General features: G+C 33.8%; 3 non-coding genes across 3 annotated transcripts; all 3 read left to right on the forward strand.

Moving 5' to 3' along the window:
• Nucleotides 1-1,263: 1,263 nt before the first annotated feature.
• TRNAT-CGU (transfer RNA threonine (anticodon CGU)) lies at nt 1,264-1,335 on the forward strand. Its single transcript has one exon. It is a non-coding gene; the product is annotated as a tRNA-Thr (tRNA).
• A 2,400-nt stretch (nt 1,336-3,735) lies between these two features.
• On the forward strand, nt 3,736-3,807 carry TRNAT-CGU (transfer RNA threonine (anticodon CGU)). Its single transcript has one exon. It is a non-coding gene; the product is annotated as a tRNA-Thr (tRNA).
• A 4,254-nt stretch (nt 3,808-8,061) lies between these two features.
• Nucleotides 8,062-8,133, forward strand: TRNAT-CGU (transfer RNA threonine (anticodon CGU)). The gene has a single exon. It is a non-coding gene; the product is annotated as a tRNA-Thr (tRNA).
• Nucleotides 8,134-21,036: the final 12,903 nt, after the last annotated feature.

Below are 21,036 nucleotides of genomic sequence, written 5' to 3' on the forward strand. Positions count from 1 at the left end.
GAATTTATTTTTTGTTCCCGCTTGAATCCCGGCTAGCTCAGTCGGTAGAGCACGAGACTCTTAATCTCGGGGTCGTAGGCTCGAGCCCCACGTTGGGCGCTATAGTTTTTTTATCATTTAGGATGCTTTTTAAATATATGAAACTCTGTATACTTCTCTTCTGGATATAAAATACTACAAGCCTAAATTAAAGACTGCATTAAATTTTTGCTGCTACTGCTACTTAATCTCTAGCCATTTTTCAACAATATTTAATCATCTAAATTATTTTTTATGTTTGTGGAACTAAACATTGTACTTTTTTTATGTGAATTTATTTTTTGTTCACGCTTGAAGCCCGGCTAGCTCTGTCGGTAGAGCACGACACTCTTAATCTCGGGGTCGTGGGTTCGAGCCCCTCGTTGGGCGCTATAGTTTTTTTATTATTTAGGATGCTTTTTAAATATATGAATCTCTGTATACTTCTCTTCAGGATATAAAGTTCTACAAGCCTAAATTAAAGACTGCATTAAATTTTTGCTGCTACTGCTACTTAATCTCTAGCCATTTTTCAACAATATTTAATCATCTAAATTATTTTTTATGTTTGTGGAACTAAACATTGTACTTTTTTTATGTGAATTTATTTTTTGTTCACGCTTGACGCCCGGCTAGCTCAGTCGGTAGAGCACGAGACTCTTAATCTCGGGGTCGTGGGTTCGAGCCCCACGTTGGGTGCTATAGTTTTTTTATTATTTAGGATGCTTTTTAAATATATGAATCTCTGTATACTTCTCTTCTGGATATAAAATACTACAAGCCTAAATTAAAGACTGCATTAAATTTTTGCTGCTACTGCTACTTAATCTCTAGCCATTTTTCAACAATATTTAATCATCTAAATTATTTTTTATGTTTGTGGAACTAAACATTGTACTTTTTTTATGAGAATTTAATTTTTGTTCACGCTTGAACCCCGGCTAGCTCAGTCGGTCGAGCACGAGACTCTTAATCTCTTGGTCGTGGGTTCGAGCCCCACTTTGGGCGCTATAGTTTTTTTTATTATTTAGGATGCTTTTTAAATATATGAATCTCTGTATACTTCTCTTCTGGATATAAAATACTACAAGCCTAAATTAAAGACTGCATTAAATTTTTGCTGCTACTGCTACTTAATATCTAGCCATTTTTCAACAATATTTAATCATCTAAATTATTTTTTATGCTTGTGGAAATATACATTGTACTTTTCTTATGTGAATTTATTTTTTGTTCAAGCTTGAAGCCCTTCTAGCTCAGTCGGTAGAGCATGAGACTCGTAATCTCGGGGTCGTGGCTCGAGCCCCACGTTGGGCGCTAATTTTTTTTTTATTATTTGGGATGCATTTTAAATATATGAATCTCTGTATACTTCTCTTCTGGATATAAAATACTACAAGCCTAAATTAAAGACTGCATTAAATTTTTGCAGCTACTGCTACTTAATCTTTAGCCATTTTTCAACAATATTTAATCATCTAAATTATTTTTTATGCTTGTGGAACTATACATTGTACTTTTCTTATCTGAATTTATTTTTTGTTCAAGCTTGAAGCCCGGCTAGCTCAGTCGGTAGAGCATGAGACTCTTAATCTCGGGGTCGTGGTTCCAGCCCCACGTTGGGCGCTATAGTTTTTTTATTATCTAGGATGCTTTTTAAATCTATGAATCTCTGTATACTTCTCTTCTGGATATAAAATACTACAAGCCTAAATTAATAACTGCATTAAATTTTTGCTGCTACTGCTACTTAATCTCTAGCCATTTTTCAGCAATATTTAATCATCTAAATTATTTTTTATGTTTGTGGAACTAAACATTGTACTTTTTTTATGTGAATTTATTTTTTGTTCACGCTTGAAGCCCGGCTAGCTCATGCGGTAGAGCACGAAACTTTTAATCTCGGGGTTGAGGGTTCGAGCCCCACGTTGGGTGCTATAGTTATTTTATTATTTAGGATGCTTTTTAAATGTATGAATCTCTGTATACTTCTCTTCTGGATATAAAATACTGCAAGCCAAAATTAAAGCCTGCATTAAATTTTTGCTGCTACTGCTACTTAATCTCTAGACATTTTTCAACAATATTTAATCATCTAAATTATTTTTTATGTTTGTGGAACTAAACATTGTACTTTTTTTATGTGAATTTATTTTTTGTTCCCGCTTGAAGCCCGGCTAGCTCAGTCGGTAGAGCACGAGACTCTTAATCTCGGGGTCGTAGGCTCGAGCCCCACGTTGGGCGCTATAGTTTTTTTATCATTTAGGATGCTTTTTAAATATATGAATCTCTGTATACTTCTCTTCTGGATATAAAATACTACAAGCCTAAATTAAAGACTGCATTAAATTTTTGCTGCTACTGCTACTTAATCTCTAGCCATTTTTCAACAATATTTAATCATCTAAATTATTTTTTATGTTTGTGGAACTAAACATTGTACTTTTTTTATGTGAATTTATTTTTTGTTCACGCTTGAAGCCCGGCTAGCTCTGTCGGTAGAGCACGAGACTCTTAATCTCGGGGTCGTGGGTTCGAGCCCCTCGTTTGGCGCTATAGTTTTTTTATTATTTAGGATGATTTTTGAATATATGAATCTCTGTATACTTCTCTTCAGGATATAAAGTTCTACAAGCCTAAATTAAAGACTGCATTAAATTTTTGCTGCTACTGCTACTTAATCTCTAGCCATTTTTCAACAATATTTAATCATCTAAATTATTTTTTATGTTTGTGGAACTAAACATTGTACTTTTTTTATGTGAATTTATTTTTTGTTCACGCTTGACGCCCGGCTAGCTCAGTCGGTAGAGCACGAGACTCTTAATCTCGGGGTCGTGGGTTCGAGCCCCACGTTGGGTGCTATAGTTTTTTTATTATTTAGGATGCTTTTTAAATATATGAATCTCTGTATACTTCTCTTCTGGATATAAAATACTACAAGCCTAAATTAAAGACTGCATTAAATTTTTGCTGCTACTGCTACTTAATCTCTAGCCATTTTTCAACAATATTTAATCATCTAAATTATTTTTTATGTTTGTGGAACTAAACATTGTACTTTTTTTATGTGAATTTATTTTTTGTTCACGCTTGACGCCCGGCTAGCTCAGTCGGTAGAGCACGAGACTCTTAATCTCGGGGTCGTGGGTTCGAGCCCCACGTTGGGTGCTATAGTTTTTTTATTATTTAGGATGCTTTTTAAATATATGAATCTCTGTATACTTCTCTTCTGGATATAAAATACTACAAGCCTAAATTAAAGACTGCATTAAATTTTTGCTGCTACTGCTACTTAATCTCTAGCCATTTTTCAACAATATTTAATCATCTAAATTATTTTTTATGTTTGTGGAACTAAACATTGTACTTTTTTTATGAGAATTTAATTTTTGTTCACGCTTGAACTCCGGCTAGCTCAGTCGGTCGAGCACGAGACTCTTAATCTCTTGGTCGTGGGTTCGAGCCCCACTTTGGGCGCTATAGTTTTTTTTATTATTTAGGATGCTTTTTAAATATATGAATCTCTGTATACTTCTCTTCTGGATATAAAATACTACAAGCCTAAATTAAAGACTGCATTAAATTTTTGCTGCTACTGCTACTTAATATCTAGCCATTTTTCAACAATATTTAATCATCTAAATTATTTTTTATGCTTGTGGAAATATACATTGTACTTTTCTTATGTGAATTTATTTTTTGTTCAAGCTTGAAGCCCTTCTAGCTCAGTCGGTAGAGCATGAGACTCGTAATCTCGGGGTCGTGGCTCGAGCCCCACGTTGGGCGCTAATTTTTTTTTTATTATTTGGGATGCATTTTAAATATATGAATCTCTGTATACTTCTCTTCTGGATATAAAATACTACAAGCCTAAATTAAAGACTGCATTAAATTTTTGCAGCTACTGCTACTTAATCTTTAGCCATTTTTCAACAATATTTAATCATCTAAATTATTTTTTATGCTTGTGGAACTATACATTGTACTTTTCTTATCTGAATTTATTTTTTGTTCAAGCTTGAAGCCCGGCTAGCTCAGTCGGTAGAGCATGAGACTCTTAATCTCGGGGTCGTGGTTCCAGCCCCACGTTGGGCGCTATAGTTTTTTTATTATCTAGGATGCTTTTTAAATCTATGAATCTCTGTATACTTCTCTTCTGGATATAAAATACTACAAGCCTAAATTAATAACTGCATTAAATTTTTGCTGCTACTGCTACTTAATCTCTAGCCATTTTTCAGCAATATTTAATCATCTAAATTCTTTTTTATGTTTGTGGAACTAAACATTGTACTTTTTTTATGTGAATTTATTTTTTGTTCACGCTTGAAGCCCGGCTAGCTCATGCGGTAGAGCACGAAACTTTTAATCTCGGGGTTGAGGGTTCGAGCCCCACGTTGGGTGCTATAGTTATTTTATTATTTAGGATGCTTTTTAAATGTATGAATCTCTGTATACTTCTCTTCTGGATATAAAATACTGCAAGCCAAAATTAAAGCCTGCATTAAATTTTTGCTGCTACTGCTACTTAATCTCTAGACATTTTTCAACAATATTTAATCATCTAAATTATTTTTTATGTTTGTGGAACTAAACATTGTACATTTTTTTATGTGAATTTATTTTTTGTTCCCGCTTGAAGCCCGGCTAGCTCAGTCGGTAGAGCACGAGACTCTTAATCTCGGGGTCGTAGGCTCGAGCCCCACGTTGGGCGCTATAGTTTTTTTATCATTTAGGATGCTTTTTAAATATATGAATCTCTGTATACTTCTCTTCTGGATATAAAATACTACAAGCCTAAATTAAAGACTGCATTAAATTTTTGCTGCTACTGCTACTTAATCTCTAGCCATTTTTCAACAATATTTAATCATCTAAATTATTTTTTATGTTTGTGGAACTAAACATTGTACTTTTTTTATGTGAATTTATTTTTTGTTCACGCTTGAAGCCCGGCTAGCTCTGTCGGTAGAGCACGAGACTCTTAATCTCGGGGTCGTGGGTTCGAGCCCCTCGTTTGGCGCTATAGTTTTTTTATTATTTAGGATGATTTTTGAATATATGAATCTCTGTATACTTCTCTTCAGGATATAAAGTTCTACAAGCCTAAATTAAAGACTGCATTAAATTTTTGCTGCTACTGCTACTTAATCTCTAGCCATTTTTCAACAATATTTAATCATCTAAATTATTTTTTATGTTTGTGGAACTAAACATTGTACTTTTTTTATGTGAATTTATTTTTTGTTCACGCTTGACGCCCGGCTAGCTCAGTCGGTAGAGCACGAGACTCTTAATCTCGGGGTCGTGGGTTCGAGCCCCACGTTGGGTGCTATAGTTTTTTTATTATTTAGGATGCTTTTTAAATATATGAATCTCTGTATACTTCTCTTCTGGATATAAAATACTACAAGCCTAAATTAAAGACTGCATTAAATTTTTGCTGCTACTGCTACTTAATCTCTAGCCATTTTTCAACAATATTTAATCATCTAAATTATTTTTTATGTTTGTGGAACTAAACATTGTACTTTTTTTATGAGAATTTAATTTTTGTTCACGCTTGAAGCCCGGCTAGCTCAGTCGGTAGAGCACGAGACTCTTAATCTCTTGGTCGTGGGTTCGAGCCCCACTTTGGGCGCTATAGTTTTTTTTATTATTTAGGATGCTTTTTAAATATATGAATCTCTGTATACTTCTCTTCTGGATATAAAATACTACAAGCCTAAATTAAAGACTGCATTAAATTTTTGCTGCTACTGCTACTTAATATCTAGCCATTTTTCAACAATATTTAATCATCTAAATTATTTTTTATGCTTGTGGAAATATACATTGTACTTTTCTTATGTGAATTTATTTTTTGTTCAAGCTTGAAGCCCGGCTAGCTCAGTCGGTAGAGCATGAGACTCTTATTCGCGGGGTCGTGGCTCGAGCCCCACGTTGGGCGCTATAGTTTTTTTATTATTTGGGATGCATTTTAAATATATGAATCTCTGTATACTTCTCTTCTGGATATAAAATACTACAAGCCTAAATTAAAGACTGCATTAAATTTTTGCTGCTACTGCTACTTAATCTTTAGCCATTTTTCAACAATATTTAATCATCTAAATTATTTTTTATGTTTGTGGAACTAAACATGTTACTTTTTTTATGAGATTTTATTTTTTGTTCACGCTTGAAGCCCGGCTAGCTCAACCGGTAGAGCACGAGACTCTTAATCTCGGGGTCGTAGGCTCGAGCCCCACGTTGGGCGCTGTAGTTTTTTTATCATTTAGGATGCTTTTTAAATATATGAATCTCTGTATACTTCTCTTCTGGATATAAAATACTACAAGCCTAAATTAAAGACTGCATTAAATTTTTGCTGCTACTGCTACTTAATCTCTAGCCATTTTTCAACAATATTTAATCATCTAAATTATTTTTTATGTTTGTGGAACTAAACATTGTACTTTTTTTATGTGAATTTATTTTTGTTCACGCATGAAGCCCGGCTAGCTCTGTCGGTAGAGCACGAGACTCTTAATCTCGGGGTCGTGGGTTCGAGCCCCTCGTTGGGCGCTATAGTTTTCTTATTATTTAGGATGCTTTTTAAATATATGAATCTCTGTATACTTCTCTTCAGGATATAAAGTTCTACAAGCCTAAATTAAAGACTGCATTAAATTTTTGCTGCTACTGCTACTTAATCTCTAGCCATTTTACAACAATATTTAATCATCTAAATTATTTCTTATGTTTGTGGAACTAAACATTGTACTTTTTTTATGTGAATTTAATTTTTGTTCACGCTTGAAGCCCGGCTAGCTCAGTCGGTAGAGCACGAGACTCTTAATCTCTTGGTCGTGGGTTCGAGCCCCACTTTGGGCGCTATAGTTTTTTTTATTATTTAGGATGCTTTTTAAATATATGAATCTCTGTATACTTCTCTTCTGGATATAAAATACTACAAGCCTAAATTAAAGACTGCATTAAATTTTTGCTGCTACTGCTACTTAATATCTAGCCATTTTTCAACAATATTTAATCATCTAAATTATTTTTTATGCTTGTGGAACTATACATTGTACTTTTCTTATCTGAATTTATTTTTTGTTCAAGCTTGAAGCCCGGCTAGCTCAGTCGGTAGAGCAGAAGACTCTTAATCTCGGGGTCGTGGTTCGAGCCCCACGTTGGGCGCTATAGTTTTTTTATTATTTAGGATGCTTTTTAAATCTATGAATCTCTGTATACTTCTCTTCTGGATATAAAATACTACAAGCCTAAATTAATAACTGCATTAAATTTTTGCTGCTACTTCTACTTAATCTCTAGCCATTTTTCAGGAATATTTAATCATCTAAATTATTTTTTATGTTTGTGGAACTAAACATTGTACTTTTTTTATGTGAATTTATTTTTTGTTCACGCTTGAAGCCCGGCTAGCTCATTCGGTAGAGCACGAGACTCTTTATCTCGGGGTTGAGGGTTCGAGCCCCACGTTGGGTGCTATAGTTATTTTATTATTTAGGATGCTTTTTAAATGTATGAATCTCTGTATACTTCTCTTCTGGATATAAAATACTGCAAGCCTAAATTAAAGACTGCATTAAATTTTTGCTGCTACTGCTACTTAATCTCTAGCCATTTTACAACAATATTTAATCATCTAAATTATTTCTTATGTTTGTGGAACTAAACATTGTACTTTTTTTATGTGAATTTAATTTTTGTTCACGCTTGAAGCCCGGCTAGCTCAGTCGGTCGAGCACGAGACTCTTAATCTCTTGGTCGTGGGTTCGAGCCCCACTTTGGGCGCTATAGTTTTTTTTATTATTTAGGATGCTTTTTAAATATATGAATCTCTGTATACTTCTCTTCTGGATATAAAATACTACAAGCCTAAATTAAAGACTGCATTAAATTTTTGCTGCTACTGCTACTTAATATCTAGCCATTTTTCAACAATATTTAATCATCTAAATTATTTTTTATGCTTGTGGAAATATACATTGTACTTTTCTTATGTGAATTTATTTTTTGTTCAAGCTTGAAGCCCGGCTAGCTCAGTCGGTAGAGCATGAGACTCGTAATCTCGGGGTCGTGGCTCGAGCCCCACGTTGGGCGCTAATTTTTTTTTTATTATTTGGGATGCATTTTAAATATATGAATCTCTGTATACTTCTCTTCTGGACATAAAATACTACAAGCCTAAATTAAAGACTGCATTAAATTTTTGCAGCTACTGCTACTTAATCTTTAGCCATTTTTCAACAATATTTAATCATCTAAATTATTTTTTATGCTTGTGGAACTATACATTGTACTTTTCTTATCTGAATTTATTTTTTGTTCAAGCTTGAAGCCCGGCTAGCTCAGTCGGTAGAGCATGAGACTCTTAATCTCGGGGTCGTGGTTCCAGCCCCACGTTGGGCGCTATAGTTTTTTTATTATTTAGGATGCTTTTTAAATCTATGAATCTCTGTATACTTCTCTTCTGGATATAAAATACTACAAGCCTAAATTAATAACTGCATTAAATTTTTGCTGCTACTGCTACTTAATCTCTAGCCATTTTTCAGCAATATTTAATCATCTAAATTATTTTTTATGTTTGTGCAACTAAACATTGTACTTTTTTTATGTGAATTTATTTTTTGTTCACGCTTGAAGCCCGGCTAGCTCATTCGGTAGAGCACGAGACTTTTAATCTCGGGGTTGAGGGTTCGAGCCCCACGTTGGGTGCTATAGTTATTTTATTATTTAGGATGCTTTTTAAATGTATGAATCTCTGTATACTTCTCTTCTGGATATAAAATACTGCAAGCCAAAATTAAAGCCTGCATTAAATTTTTGCTGCTACTGCTACTTAATCTCTAGACATTTTTCAACAATATTTAATCATCTAAATTATTTTTTATGTTTGTGGAACTAAACATTGTACTTTTTTTATGTGAATTTATTTTTTGCTCCCGCTTGAAGCCCGGCTAGCTCAGTCGGTAGAGCACGAGACTCTTAATCTCGGGGTCGTAGGCTCGAGCCCCACGTTGGGCGCTATAGTTTTTTTATCATTTAGGATGCTCTTTAAATATATGAATCTCTGTATACTTCTCTTCTGGATATAAAATACTACAAGCCTAAATTAAAGACTGCATTAAATTTTTGCTGCTACTGCTACTTAATCTCTAGCCATTTTTCAACAATATTTAATCATCTAAATTATTTTTTATGTTTGTGGAACTAAACATTGTACTTTTTTTATGTGAATTTATTTTTTGTTCACGCTTGAAGCCCGGCTAGCTCTGTCGGTAGAGCACGAGACTCTTAATCTCGGGGTCGTGGGTTCGAGCCCCTCGTTTGGCGCTATAGTTTTTTTATTATTTAGGATGCTTTTTGAATATATGAATCTCTGTATACTTCTCTTCAGGATATAAAGTTCTACAAGCCTAAATTAAAGACTGCATTAAATTTTTGCTGCTACTGCTACTTAATCTCTAGCCATTTTTCAACAATATTTAATCATCTAAATTATTTTTTATGTTTGTGGAACTAAACATTGTACTTTTTTTATGTGAATTTATTTTTTGTTCACGCTTGACGCCCGGCTAGCTCAGTCGGTAGAGCACGAGACTCTTAATCTCGGGGTCGTGGGTTCGAGCCCCACGTTGGGTGCTATAGTTTTTTTATTATTTAGGATGCTTTTTAAATATATGAATCTCTGTATACTTCTCTTCTGGATATAAAATACTACAAGCCTAAATTAAAGACTGCATTAAATTTTTGCTGCTACTGCTACTTAATCTCTAGCCATTTTTCAACAATATTTAATCATCTAAATTATTTTTTATGTTTGTGGAACTAAACATTGTACTTTTTTTATGAGAATTTAATTTTTGTTCACGCTTGAAGCCCGGCTAGCTCAGTCGGTAGAGCACGAGACTCTTAATCTCTTGGTCGAGGGTTCGAGCCCCACTTTGGGCGCTATAGTTTTTTTTATTATTTAGGATGCTTTTTAAATATATGAATCTCTGTATACTTCTCTTCTGGATATAAAATACTACAAGCCTAAATTAAAGACTGCATTAAATTTTTGCTGCTACTGCTACTTAATATCTAGCCATTTTTCAACAATATTTAATCATCTAAATTATTTTTTATGCTTGTGGAAATATACATTGTACTTTTCTTATGTGAATTTATTTTTTGTTCAAGCTTGAAGCCCGGCTAGCTCATTCGGTAGAGCACGAGACTTTTAATCTCGGGGTTGAGGGTTCCAGCCCCACGTTGGGTGCTATAGTTATTTTATTATTTAGGATGCTTTTTAAATGTATGAATCTCTGTATACTTCTCTTCTGGATATAAAATACTGCAAGCCAAAATTAAAGCCTGCATTAAATTTTTGCTGCTACTGCTACTTAATCTCTAGACATTTTTCAACAATATTTAATCATCTAAATTATTTTTTATGTTTGTGGAACTAAACATTGTACTTTTTTTATGTGAATTTATTTTTTGCTCCCGCTTGAAGCCCGGCTAGCTCAGTCGGTAGAGCACGAGACTCTTAATCTCGGGGTCGTAGGCTCGAGCCCCACGTTGGGCGCTATAGTTTTTTTATCATTTAGGATGCTCTTTAAATATATGAATCTCTGTATACTTCTCTTCTGGATATAAAATACTACAAGCCTAAATTAAAGACTGCATTAAATTTTTGCTGCTACTGCTACTTAATCTCTAGCCATTTTTCAACAATATTTAATCATCTAAATTATTTTTTATGTTTGTGGAACTAAACATTGTACTTTTTTTATGTGAATTTATTTTTTGTTCACGCTTGAAGCCCGGCTAGCTCTGTCGGTAGAGCACGAGACTCTTAATCTCGGGGTCGTGGGTTCGAGCCCCTCGTTTGGCGCTATAGTTTTTTTATTATTTAGGATGCTTTTTGAATATATGAATCTCTGTATACTTCTCTTCAGGATATAAAGTTCTACAAGCCTAAATTAAAGACTGCATTAAATTTTTGCTGCTACTGCTACTTAATCTCTAGCCATTTTTCAACAATATTTAATCATCTAAATTATTTTTTATGTTTGTGGAACTAAACATTGTACTTTTTTTATGTGAATTTATTTTTTGTTCACGCTTGACGCCCGGCTAGCTCAGTCGGTAGAGCACGAGACTCTTAATCTCGGGGTCGTGGGTTCGAGCCCCACGTTGGGTGCTATAGTTTTTTTATTATTTAGGATGCTTTTTAAATATATGAATCTCTGTATACTTCTCTTCTGGATATAAAATACTACAAGCCTAAATTAAAGACTGCATTAAATTTTTGCTGCTACTGCTACTTAATCTCTAGCCATTTTTCAACAATATTTAATCATCTAAATTATTTTTTATGTTTGTGGAACTAAACATTGTACTTTTTTTATGAGAATTTAATTTTTGTTCACGCTTGAAGCCCGGCTAGCTCAGTCGGTAGAGCACGAGACTCTTAATCTCTTGGTCGTGGGTTCGAGCCCCACTTTGGGCGCTATAGTTTTTTTTATTATTTAGGATGCTTTTTAAATATATGAATCTCTGTATACTTCTCTTCTGGATATAAAATACTACAAGCCTAAATTAAAGACTGCATTAAATTTTTGCTGCTACTGCTACTTAATATCTAGCCATTTTTCAACAATATTTAATCATCTAAATTATTTTTTATGCTTGTGGAAATATACATTGTACTTTTCTTATGTGAATTTATTTTTTGTTCAAGCTTGAAGCCCGGCTAGCTCAGTCGGTAGAGCATGAGACTCTTATTCGCGGGGTCGTGGCTCGAGCCCCACGTTGGGCGCTATAGTTTTTTTATTATTTGGGATGCATTTTAAATATATGAATCTCTGTATACTTCTCTTCTGGATATAAAATACTACAAGCCTAAATTAAAGACTGCATTAAATTTTTGCTGCTACTGCTACTTAATCTTTAGCCATTTTTCAACAATATTTAATCATCTAAATTATTTTTTATGTTTGTGGAACTAAACATGTTACTTTTTTTATGAGATTTTATTTTTTGTTCACGCTTGAAGCCCGGCTAGCTCAACCGGTAGAGCACGAGACTCTTAATCTCGGGGTCGTAGGCTCGAGCCCCACGTTGGGCGCTATAGTTTTTTTATCATTTAGGATGCTTTTTAAATATATGAATCTCTGTATACTTCTCTTCTGGATATAAAATACTACAAGCCTAAATTAAAGACTGCATTAAATTTTTGCTGCTACTGCTACTTAATCTCTAGCCATTTTTCAACAATATTTAATCATCTAAATTATTTTTTATGTTTGTGGAACTAAACATTGTACTTTTTTTATGAGAATTTAATTTTTGTTCACGCTTGAAGCCCGGCTAGCTCAGTCGGTAGAGCACGAGACTCTTAATCTCTTGGTCGTGGGTTCGAGCCCCACTTTGGGCGCTATAGTTTTTTTTATTATTTAGGATGCTTTTTAAATATATGAATCTCTGTATACTTCTCTTCTGGATATAAAATACTACAAGCCTAAATTAAAGACTGCATTAAATTTTTGCTGCTACTGCTACTTAATATCTAGCCATTTTTCAACAATATTTAATCATCTAAATTATTTTTTATGCTTGTGGAAATATACATTGTACTTTTCTTATGTGAATTTATTTTTTGTTCAAGCTTGAAGCCCGGCTAGCTCAGTCGGTAGAGCATGAGACTCTTATTCGCGGGGTCGTGGCTCGAGCCCCACGTTGGGCGCTATAGTTTTTTTATTATTTGGGATGCATTTTAAATATATGAATCTCTGTATACTTCTCTTCTGGATATAAAATACTACAAGCCTAAATTAAAGACTGCATTAAATTTTTGCTGCTACTGCTACTTAATCTTTAGCCATTTTTCAACAATATTTAATCATCTAAATTATTTTTTATGTTTGTGGAACTAAACATGTTACTTTTTTTATGAGATTTTATTTTTTGTTCACGCTTGAAGCCCGGCTAGCTCAACCGGTAGAGCACGAGACTCTTAATCTCGGGGTCGTAGGCTCGAGCCCCACGTTGGGCGCTATAGTTTTTTTATCATTTAGGATGCTTTTTAAATATATGAATCTCTGTATACTTCTCTTCTGGATATAAAATACTACAAGCCTAAATTAAAGACTGCATTAAATTTTTGCTGCTACTGCTACTTACTCTCTAGCCATTTTTCAACAATATTTAATCATCTAAATTATTTTTTATGTTTGTGGAACTAAACATTGTACTTTTTTTATGTGAATTTATTTTTTGTTCACGCTTGAAGCCCGGCTAGCTCTGTCGGTAGAGCACGAGACTCTTAAACTCGGGGTCGTGGGTTCGAGCCTCTCGTTGGGCGCTATAGTTTTTTTATTATTTAGGATGCTTTTTAAATATATGAATCTCTGTATACTTCTCTTCAGGATATAAAGTTCTGCAAGCCTAAATTAAAGACTGCATTAAATTTTTGCTGCTACTGCTACTTAATCTCTAGCCATTTTTCAACAATATTTAATCATCTAAATTATTTTTTATGTTTGTGGAACTAAACATTGTACTTTTTTTATGTGAATTTATTTTTTGTTCACGCTTGACGCCCGGCTAGCTCAGTCGGTAGAGCACGAGACTCTTAATCTCGGGGTCGTGGGTTCGAGCCCCACGTTGGGTGCTATAGTTTTTTTATTATTTAGGATGCTTTTTAAATATATGAATCTCTGTATACTTCTCTTCTGGATATAAAATACTACAAGCCTAAATTAAAGACTGCATTAAATTTTTGCTGCTACTGCTACTTAATCTCTAGCCGTTTTTCAACAACATTTAATCATCTAAATTATTTTTTATGTTTGTGGAACTAAACATTGTACTTTTTTTATGAGAATTTAATTTTTGTTCACGCTTGAAGCCCGGCTAGCTCATTCGGTAGAGCACGAGACTTTTAATCTCGGGGTTGAGGGTTCGAGCCCCACGTTGGGTGCTATAGTTATTTTATTATTTAGGATGCTTTTTAAATGTATGAATCTCTGTATACTTCTCTTCTGGATATAAAATACTGCAAGCCAAAATTAAAGCCTGCATTAAATTTTTGCTGCTACTGCTACTTAATCTCTAGACATTTTTCAACAATATTTAATCATCTAAATTATTTTTTATGTTTGTGGAACTAAACATTGTACTTTTTTTATGTGAATTTATTTTTTGTTCCCGCTTGAAGCCCGGCTAGCTCAGTCGGTAGAGCACGAGACTCTTAATCTCGGGGTCGTAGGCTCGAGCCCCACGTTGGGCGTTATAGTTTTTTTATCATTTAGGATGCTTTTTAAATATATGAATCTCTGTATACTTCTCTTCTGGATATAAAATACTACAAGCCTAAATTAAAGACTGCATTAAATTTTTGCTGCTACTGCTACTTAATCTCTAGCCATTTTTCAACAATATTTAATCATCTAAATTATTTTTTATGTTTGTGGAACTAAACATTGTACTTTTTTTATGTGAATTTATTTTTTATTCACGCTTGACGCCCGGCTAGCTCAGTCGGTAGAGCACGAGACTCTTAATCTCGGGGTCGTGGGTTCGAGCCCCACGTTGGGTGCTATAGTTTTTTTATTATTTAGGATGCTTTTTAAATATATGAATCTCTGTATACTTCTCTTCTGGATATAAAATACTACAAGCCTAAATTAAAGACTGCATTAAATTTTTGCTGCTACTGCTACTTAATCTCTAGCCATTTTTCAACAATATTTAATCATCTAAATTATTTTTTATGTTTGTGGAACTAAACATTGTACTTTTTTTATGAGAATTTAATTTTTGTTCACGCTTGAAGCCCGGCTAGCTCAGTCGGTAGAGCACGAGACTCTTAATCTCTTGGTCGTGGGTTCGAGCCCCACTTTGGGCGCTATAGTTTTTTTTATTATTTAGGATGCTTTTTAAATATATGAATCTCTGTATACTTCTCTTCTGGATATAAAATACTACAAGCCTAAATTAAAGACTGCATTAAATTTTTGCTGCTACTGCTACTTAATATCTAGCCATTTTTCAACAATATTTAATCATCTAAATTATTTTTTATGCTTGTGGAAATATACATTGTACTTTTCTTATGTGAATTTATTTTTTGTTCAAGCTTGAAGCCCGGCTAGCTCAGTCGGTAGAGCATGAGACTCTTATTCGCGGGGTCGTGGCTCGAGCCCCACGTTGGGCGCTATAGTTTTTTTATTATTTGGGATGCATTTTAAATATATGAATCTCTGTATACTTCTCTTCTGGATATAAAATACTACAAGCCTAAATTAATGACTGCATTAAATTTTTGCTGCTACTGCTACTTACTCTCTAGCCATTTTTCAACAATATTTAATCATCTAAATTATTTTTTATGTTTGTGGAACTAAACATTGTACTTTTTTTATGTGAATTTATTTTTTGTTCACGCTTGAAGCCCGGCTAGCTCTGTCGGTAGAGCACGAGACTCTTAATCTCGGGGTCGTGGGTTCGAGCCCCTCGTTGGGCGCTATAGTTTTTTATTATTTAGGATGCTTTTTAAATATATGAATCTCTGTATACTTCTCTTCAGGATATAAAGTTCTGCAAGCCTAAATTAAAGACTGCATTAAATTTTTGCTGCTACTGCTACTTAATCTCTAGCCATTTTTCAACAATATTTAATCATCTAAATTATTTTTTATGTTTGTGGAACTAAACATTGTACTTTTTTTATGTGAATTTATTTTTTGTTCACGCTTGACGCCCGGCTAGCTCAGTCGGTAGAGCACGAGACTCTTAATCTCGGGGTCGTGGGTTCGAGCCCCACGTTGGGTGCTATAGTTTTTTTATTATTTAGGATGCTTTTTAAATATATGAATCTCTGTATACTTCTCTTCTGGATATAAAATACTACAAGCCTAAATTAAAGACTGCATTAAATTTTTGCTGCTACTGCTACTTAATCTCTAGCCATTTTTCAACAATATTTAATCATCTAAATTATTTTTTATGTTTGTGGAACTAAACATTGTACTTTTTTTATGAGAATTTAATTTTTGTTCACGCTTGAAGCCCGGCTAGCTCAGTCGGTAGAGCACGAGACTCTTAATCTCTTGGTCGTGGGTTCGAGCCCCACTTTGGGCGCTATAGATTTTTTTATTATTTAGGATGCTTTTTAAATAAATGAATCTCTGTATACTTCTCTTCTGGATATAAAATACTACAAGCCTAAATTAAAGACTGCATTAAATTTTTGCTGCTACTGCTACTTAATATCTAGCCATTTTTCAACAATATTTAATCATCTAAATTATTTTTTATGCTTGTGGAAATATACATTGTACTTTTCTTATGTGAATTTATTTTTTGTTCAAGCATGAAGCCCGGCTAGCTCAGTCGGTAGAGCATGAGACTCTTAATCTCGGGGTCGTGGCTCGAGCCCCACGTTGGGCGCTATAGTTTTTTTATTATTTAGGATGCTTTTTAAATCTATGAATCTCTGTATACTTCTCTTCTGGATATAAAATACTACAAGCCTAAATTAATAACTGCATTAAATTTTTGCTGCTACTGCTACTTAATCTCTAGCCATTTTTCAGCAATATTTAATCATCTAAATTATTTTTTATGTTTGTGGAACTAAACATTGTACTTTTTTTTATGTGAATTTATTTTTTGTTCACGCTTGAAGCCCGGCTAGCTCATTCGGTAGAGCACGAGACTCTTAATCTCGGGGTTGAGGGTTCGAGCCCCACGTTGGGTGCTATATTTATTTTATTATTTAGGATGCTTTTTAAATGTATGAATCTCTGTATACTTCTCTTCTGGATATAAAATACTGCAAGCCAAAATTAAAGACTGCATTAAATTTTTGCTGCTACTGCTACTTAATCTCTAGCCATTTTTCAACAATATTTAATCATCTAAATTATTTTTTATGTTTGTGGAACTAAACATTGTACTTTTTTTATGTGAATTTAATTTTTGTTCACGCTTGAAGCCCTTCTGTCTCAGTCGGTTGAGCACGAGACTCTTAATCTCGGGGTCGTGGTTCGAGCCCCACGTTGGGCGCTATAGTTTTTTTATTATTTAGGATGCTTTTTAAATCTATGAATCTCTGTATACTTCTCTTCTGGATATAAAATACTACAAGCCTAAATTAATAACTGCATTAAATTTTTGCTGCTACTGCTACTTAATCTCTAGCCATTTTTCAGCAATATTTAATCATCTAAATTATTTTTTATGTTTGTGGAACTAAACATTGTACTTTTTTTATGTGAATTTATTTTTTGTTCACGCTTGAAGCCCTGCTAGCTCATTCGGTAGAGCACGAGACTCTTAATCTCGGGGTTGAGGGTTCGAGCCCCACGTTGGGTGCTATAGTTATTTTATTATTTAGGATGCTTTTTAAATGTATGAATCTCTGTATACTTCTCTTCTGGATATAAAATACTTCAAGCCAAAATTAAAGACTGCATTAAATTTTTGCTGCTACTGCTACTTAATCTCTAGACATTTTTCAACAATATTTAATCATCTAAATTATTTTTTATGTTTGTGGAACTAAACATTGTACTTTTTTTATGTGAATTTATTTTTTGTTCCTGCTTGAAGCCCGGCTAACTCAGTCGGTAGAGCACGAGACTCTTAATCTCGGGGTCGTAGGCTCGAGCCCCACGTTGGGCGCTATAGTTTTTTTATCATTTAGGATGCTTTTTAAATATATGAATCTCTGTATACTTCTCTTCTGGATATAAAATACTACAAGCCTAAATTAAAGACTGCATTAAATTTTTGCTGCTACTGCTACTTAATCTCTAGCCATTTTTCAACAATATTTAATCATCTAAATTATTTTTTATGTTTGTGGAACTAAACATTGTACTTTTTTTATGAGAATTTATTTTTTGTTCACGCTTGAAGCCCTGCTAGCTCATTCGGTAGAGCACGAGACTCTTAATCTCGGGGTTGAGGGTTCGAGCCCCACGTTGGGTGCTATAGTTATTTTATCATTTAGGATGCTTTTTAAATGTATGAATCTCTGTATACTTCTCTTCTGGATATAAAATACTGCAAGCCAAAATTAAAGACTGCATTAAATTTTTGCTGCTACTGCTACTTAATCTCTAGACATTTTTCAACAATATTTAATCATCTAAATTATTTTTTATGTTTGTGGAACTAAACATTGTACTTTTTTTATGTGAATTTATTTTTTGTTCCTGCTTGAAGCCCGGCTAACTCAGTCGGTAGAGCACGAGACTCTTAATCTCGGGGTCGTAGGCTCGAGCCCCACGTTGGGCGCTATAGTTTTTTTATCATTTAGGATGCTTTTTAAATATATGAATCTCTGTATACTTCTCTTCTGGATATAAAATACTACAAGCCTAAATTAATAACTGCATTAAATTTTTGCTGCTACTGCTACTTAATCTCTAGCCATTTTTCAGCAATATTTAATCATCTAAATTATTTTTTATGTTTGTGGAACTAAACATTGTACTTTTTTTATGAGAATTTATTTTTTGTTCACGCTTGAAGCCCTGCTAGCTCATTCGGTAGAGCACGAGACTCTTAATCTCGGGGTTGAGGGTTCGAGCCCCACGTTGGGTGCTATAGTTATTTTATCATTTAGGATGCTTTTTAAATGTATGAATCTCTGTATACTTCTCTTCTGGATATAAAATACTGCAAGCCAAAATTAAAGACTGCATTAAATTTTTGCTGCTACTGCTACTTAATCTCTAGCCATTTTTCAACAATATTTAATCATCTAAATTATTTTTTATGTTTGTGGAACTAAACATTGTACTTTTTTTATGTGAATTTATTTTTTGTTCACGCTTGAAGCCCGGCTAGCTCTGTCGGTAGAGCACGAGACTCTTAATCTCGGGGTCGTGGGTTCGAGCCCCTCGTTGGGCGCTATAGTTTTTTTATTATTTAGGATGCTTTTTAAATATATGAATCTCTGTATACTTCTCTTCTGGATATAAAATACTACAAGCCTAAATTAAAGACTGCATTAAATTTTTGCTGCTACTGCTACTTAATCTCTAGCCATTTTTCAACAATATTTAATCATCTAAATTATTTTTTATGTTTGTGGAACTAAACATTGTACTTTTTTTATGAGAATTTAATTTTTGTTCACGCTTGAAGCCCGGCTAGCTCAGTCGGTAGAGCACGAGACTCTTAATCTCTTGGTCGTGGGTTCAAGCCCCACTTTGGGAGCTATAGTTTTTTTTATTATTTAGGATGCTTTTTAAATATATGAATCTCTGTATACTTCTCTTCTGGATATAAATTACTACAAGCCTAAATTAAAGACTGCATTAAATTTTTGCTGCTACTGCTACTTAATATCTAGCCATTTTTCAACAATATTTAATCATCTAAATTATTTTTTATGCTTGTGGAACTATACATTGTACTTTTCTTATGTGAATTTATTTTTTGTTCATGCTTGAAGCCCGGCTAGCTCAGTCGGGAGAGCATGAGACTCTTAATCTCGGAGTCGTGGTTCGAGCCCCACGTTGGGCGCTATAGTTATTTTATTATTTAGGATGCTTTTTAAATCTATGAATCTCTGTATATTTCTCTTCTGGATATAAAATACTGCAAGCCAAAATTAAAGACTGCATTAAATTTTTGCTGCTACTGCTACTTAATCTCTAGCCATTTTTCAACAATATTTAATCATCTAAATTATTTTTTATGTTTGTGGAACTAAACATTGTTCTTTTTTTATGTGAATTTATTTTTTGTTCACGCTTGAAGCCCGGCTAGCTCAGTTGGTAGAGTACGAGACTTTTAATCTCGGGGTCGTGGGTTCGAGTCCCACGTTGGGCGCTATAGTTTTTTTATTATTTGGGATGCATTTTAAATATATGAATCTCTGTATACTTCTCTTCTGGATATAAAATCCTACAAGCCTAAATTAAAGACTGCATTAAATTTTTGCTGCTACTGCTTCTTAATCTTTAGCTATTTTTCAACAATATTTAATCATCTAAATTATTTTTTATGTTTGTGGAACTAAACATTGTACTTTTTTTATGGGAATTTATTTTTTGTTCACGCTTGAAGCCCGGCTAGCTCAGTCGGTAGAGCACGAGACTCTTAATCTCGGGATCGTAGGCTCGAGCCCCACGTTGGGCGCTATAGTTTTTTTATCATTTAGGATGCTTTTTAAATATATGAATCTCTGTATACTTCTCTTCTGGATATAAAATACTACAAGCCTAAATTAAAGTCTGCATTAAATTTTTGCTGCTACTGCTACTTAATCTCTTGCCATTTTTCAACAATATTTAATCATCTAAATTATTTTTTATGTTTGTGGAACTAAACATTGTACTTTTTTTATGTGAATTTATTTTTTGTTCACGCTTGAAGCCCGGCTAGCTCTGTCGGTAGAGCACGAGACTCTTAATCTCGGGGTCGTGGGTTCGAGCCCTTCGTTGGGCGCTATAGTTTTTTTATTATTTAGGATGCTTTTTAAATATATGAATCTCTGTATACTTCTCTTCTGGATATAAAGTTCTACAAGCCTAAATTAAAGACTGCATTAAATTTTTGCTGCTACTGCTACTTATTCTCTAGCCATTTTTCAACAATATTTAATCATCTAAATTATTTTTTATGTTTGTATAACTAAACATTGTACTTTTTTTATGTGAATTTATTTTTTGTTTACGCTAGAAGCCCGGCTAGCTCAGTCGGTAGAGCACGAGACTCTTAATCTCGGGGTCGTGGGTTCCAGCCCCACGATGGGTGCTATAGTTTTTTTATTATTAAGATGCTTTTTAAATATATGAATCTCTGTATACTTCTCTTCTGGATATAAAATACTACAAGCCTAAATTAAAGACTGCATTAAATTTTTGCTGCTAGTGCTACTTAATCTCTAGCCATTTTTCAACAATATTTAATCATCTAAATTATTTTTTATGTTTGTGGAACTAAACATTGTACTTTTTTTATGTGAATTTAATTTTTGTTCACGCTTGA

This window comes from Parasteatoda tepidariorum, chromosome 5, assembly GCF_982258835.1.
Source record: "Parasteatoda tepidariorum strain Cologne lab strain chromosome 5, Ptep-v5.0, whole genome shotgun sequence".
Classification (NCBI taxonomy): Eukaryota; Metazoa; Arthropoda; class Arachnida; order Araneae; family Theridiidae; genus Parasteatoda; species Parasteatoda tepidariorum.